Source organism: Labeo rohita, unplaced genomic scaffold, assembly GCF_022985175.1.
Source record: "Labeo rohita strain BAU-BD-2019 unplaced genomic scaffold, IGBB_LRoh.1.0 scaffold_1065, whole genome shotgun sequence".
NCBI lineage: Eukaryota > Metazoa > Chordata > Actinopteri > Cypriniformes > Cyprinidae > Labeo > Labeo rohita.
The window spans coordinates 4123-9061 of NW_026127192.1; the positions used below are offsets into that span (position 1 = coordinate 4123).

The 4939-nt window shown below is 33.7% G+C and overlaps 1 long non-coding RNA gene across 1 annotated transcript; it reads right to left on the reverse strand.

Moving 5' to 3' along the window:
• Positions 1-622: 622 nt before the first annotated feature.
• Positions 623-2239, reverse strand: LOC127157413 (uncharacterized). Its single transcript, XR_007825896.1, has 3 exons — positions 2046-2239; positions 1038-1086; positions 623-771 (listed from the first exon to the last, which is right to left on the reverse strand). It is a non-coding gene; the product is annotated as an uncharacterized LOC127157413 (long non-coding RNA).
• Between the last annotated feature and the right edge of the window lie 2700 nt (positions 2240-4939).

The window sequence follows — 4939 nt, forward strand, 5'->3', positions numbered from 1 at the left end:
ACTTGCAAAGAAAAAAATCATCAAAAATTACTTGACCTTACAAAAATTAAAAGGCCTGAGGCTGAGTACAATTAAACCTGACATTAAAAACAACAACACCAAACCAAAATGCATTTTTACAATTATACAACACGTGGACAATGGAAAATAATAATATATATAAAATAAGTTATTTTTTTCGTTATTGAACCTTTGTTGATAGTTTCAGCAGATCCAACTCCAGAAAAAGGTTTCAAAAGACCTCCAAAGTATATTTAAAGGGTTAGTTCATCCAAAAATGAATATTAGCCCATGATTTACTCACCCTCATGGCATCCTAGGTGTATATGACTTTCTACTTTTAGACAAATCCAATCGGAATTATATTAAACATTGTCTTGGCTCTTCCAAGCTCTGTAATGGCATTGGGTGGGTTGTAGTGTTCAACAGTCCAAACAAAAATCAGATAAAGTGCATCCATCCATGATAAAAAGTGCCTCACATAAGCCCAATGCCATTATAAAGCTTGGAAGAGCCAGAACAAATTTTAATATAACTCAGATTGGATTTGTTAGAAAGAAGAAAGTCATATACACCTAGGATGCTTTGAGGGTGAGTAAATCATGGGCTAATATTCATTTTTGGATGAACTAACCCTTTAAAGTTCTTGGGGTATCACAGGTCCAAGGCACATGTCAATCCCACAAGATAGGAGCAGGCTCTGCAAAGATCACGGAGTTGGTTGAGGACAGCTAATTCCTCTTGAACATCAATAGGTGGATCAGCAACATCCTAAAGAATACATATAACATATAAAGACACACATATAAAGAATAGCAGGTTAGAGCTAATATTACATAAAATAGATAAAGATAAAATACATAAAATAATTTATTAATCAATTATTATTTTGACCTAACCCTTTTCTTTATCTAAAGGCTGAAACATGAGGTTTTTATGAAACCTTATTAAAGATTTTTTTTTTTTTTTAACATTTCATATATGCTGAAACATTATATTTTCACATATACTGAAATATTATAGTAAACTGCTCTTACCTCCTGCCTTGTGTTGTTATTTAGATGTTTTTGGACGATGATGTCAATGCTGTAAAACAAATGTTTTGACCATGAGATTCATAGATTTACACTTCAAATTAATAACAGTAGGGTAGTGGTTGACTGCCCCTTTAAAAATTAGCCAGTGTTACTACAAAAAAAAAAAAAAAAAAAATCAACATTAATACATTAACCATATCTCTTATCCATGATATTTGTAGCAAAACTGTCCAATACAAATAGTAATCAAGCTGCCAAAAACATGGTTAACTTAATACATTTTACTACAATAAAACCATGGTTGATTTTGCGCGATAATTTCTTCACTACGTTATGCCTCTGCCATTTGACTGATTCTGGGTGATGTTTCGGTGCTTTGGTACAAATGTGAGCAGCGGCTCCCGGAAAACTTTGCACCGAGTTTACAGTTGTAATTACGAGTTATACAAAGAGACGTTACGTTAGCTTTTCACACACAGTAATGTTGTAGTTTTTGGCTATTCCGACATGGTGTGAGAACTCACCCAGAGTGACGGCCGATAAAAAAAGGTTTATTTCAACCGGCCACTGACGCTGCAGCGCACCGGGATTTGTCCCATTACACCAGTTACAATTGCTGGACTACAGATAGACTAGTTTAGTCGCTGTTTTCTGCAATTATTCACACGTATATGCGCATCACACAAGTGAATAACAATGACGAAACCAACTCGGCGGTTAACGTTAAACAGTAATACGGCCACTCCCCCTCATACACGGGCAGGCTATGCTGCTTTAAAATAGGACATTTTACATACATTTCAAATTGGTGAGCTGTATTAACCGTACTTTAGCTGAATATTTGGTGGTTTGAAAAAACACTACAAAGCCACAGTGATTCTAGAAAAGCTTGCGTTGTTAACGTTACCACAGAACAGCACGGCTGCAACAGCATTGTAAAATTACACCGAACGTGTTGCGTGCCCGAAAACACAGCCAATATTTCATTAACTGTTAATACTGACTTACCTGCATTTTTAAAGGAGTCTTAAGGTGGTTTAAGCCTCAGCTTTCTTGTGACCGGCAAGCAGATTTCCCGTTGTTGACCGCGGTCGTTGTGTCCACGTGATCACGATAGCCGCGAAACTTACTCAATTTCTTAAGTCGATGCAAAATACAAAGGAAATTGATAGAAAATAAGCAGTAATTTCTGTTTATAAAACTGACAAGTTTAAGTGCAACTTTCTCAAATATTTTCATTTAAATGTACCAAAAACATTAAGGACATGTGAACAATATAATTTGTTAGCGAAATGCTTAATTTTTTTATTAAAACATACTTAAGCAGAACAAGTAAATTAGAGATAAAATAAACTGTGGGATTTTTACTTATTAATTTTGGTAAGCCCAAATCAAATAATCTCTTTAATGATACTCAGAGATTTTATTAAGTTAATACAAGTTTTTATTTTTGTGATATTTACAAAGCCACAGAATTATTTTTTACAGTGTACAACATATGATAATTATGTAATGACTGGCAAAGTTGAATATGACTACAAAGTACAAAAGATTTCAATGCATATTTTAACAGAAAAAAACAACATTTCATTTGTAAAATGTATTCAATTTCAGCTAGTTAGAAATTATTTTATTGCAGTTATAATAATAATCACACTGCAATCTTATTACTTGTTTGCACTAAAACTAATTATTATATTGTTAGAGATTTATTAGCACATATTACAGGTATATGGCATCCAATTTAGAACTTGTTCAAATAATATATAATACATACAGTTTATAATGGCTATTGTTGTTCAATTAATAATATTTTATAATACTGGAATACCTGAGATTTTGAAAAATGTATTTAGGTAGCGATTATTCAGTGCTTTAATTGTAAGTTACATTATTATGCCACTAGGTGGCAGCAAGAGACCGTCTTAATGACTTAGTTAGAAAACCATTCTTTTAGTGCTGATTCATTCAGTTGCTGAAATCTGTGACACACCAAATTATATGACTCTTGTGCCAAGGGTAGTTTAGAAACATTTAAAATATTTAATGGTAACCACAAATTAATAATGGTTTTGCTACAAAACCATAGTTTTAACTATGGTTATACAAATGGTAATCAATATGGCAAAAAATGGTAGGACTAGAGGGCTGGGTTTAGTAGTAGCTCAGATTAGCTCACTGCAGTGCCTAGGTTCACAAAATTAGGTGGGTCACAGAATTCAGTACAACCCCCAAAAAAGAAACAAGGTTGTAAAGAAGTGAATTATCTAAACCAGGGGATTTCAACTCTGACTCCTGAGATCCAGTGTGAATTGGCTTATAGGTGCTTTGGGGAAAAAAAAAACAAAACAGTAAAAATAATTTTTTTAATGCTTAAGAGCAATTAACCTTCATATCTGAAATACGGCACATTCCCTGTTCTTGCAATATTCGTGTTCATGTTCCTGAGTAATGTCTGCATGCAGTAAATTCTGAGTAGAACAAATAATATGCTAGTAGACAGCAATCCAGATTAGATGTCTGGTGTGGAAGGTGGATCTGAAACTGACTTCTGTCCAGGTTGACACAGAATCTCGTCTTCACAAACTGCCCTGAAATACAATTTTAACATCAACAATGATTGTTATAAATATAAAATGAGTCTCTTACATTCACAGTGCTCAGTACTTTTTGTTGTTGTTGTTGTTGTTATTATTATTATCTGCGTCTTGTTTTCTCATTACATTGGGCCCCTCTGTAGGTTGCTGTATACCAAGTATCCTTAATGAGTTAAACGAGATGGCCTTGTAGGACATACAAGATAAAAAAGTATATTTAATTGATATATACTTTAAAAAAAAAACATAATAAATGGTAATGTATGTATGAGGTTTTACTTTCTAGTCAGATGGTTCATAGCACATTGGAGATGCTCTTTAACAGGAGGTCTGCTCCAACTCTACTGCAGTACTGCCATCAGCATGGAAGAATCTAATGTTAGAAACATAAACAATTTGTCACAGAGCCAACAATATGTAATATACAAGGTCAACATTATTAGAAATAAACAAACTGGAATATGTGAAATAGGTGAAATGCAGAAAATAATCCTCATACAGTATCACATTACATTTTGTTTGGAAGTCAAATCCTTCTTACATAATACATAACTTACTGACGCTCCTAAAATCACAGCAAAATTTTTATCAGTATTTTTTTAGTGTGATCAAAACGTGTTTAAAATTATTTGAGCTTATTTTCACGCTCCATGTAAGTGACGTCGCCGATTAACAGTACAGCCCATACATTTAGGTTAAATAGATTACTTCCGTTCATCCACTGACAAATTGCCAGCAATATTTACAAAACTATTAAAAAAAACTGTCATCTACACATAATATGTGACTAAAAGCGACAACTTTATGAAATAAGAGCTAAACTCTATAGTTAGCCTACATCTTATATTTAGCCTAACGGTTGAGATGCTAACGGAGTTTTCCCCGAAGACACTAAACCATTTCTATAAAGTAAATATTCAACAGAAACGTGTCTATTACATGTAAGAAAGTGTTAGGAACCGCTGTATGTATTATTTTTGTCTTATTAGGGACAAAACTTACCGTAAAACAGTGTGACAGACGGAGACTCGCCGCTTGTCAGTTAAGCTGCTTCCTCGTTTCCATGGTAACTCTCTCTCCGCCGCAGTTTAAATACAACTCGAACGTTCAAAGCGCGTGCCCGTTTAAAATGCAGCTTTTACATAAATACATACATGAAGTACAACGTACAGATGTCAGAATGACAGATAAAATGTCCTGAAACTTGATAACGTATTGTGTAAGTGGATAGTGTAGGCCTAATGTAGGTATTCAAACTGTAAGTGGAATGAGAATATAAAAGCATATTAGCAGAGAATATAAAAC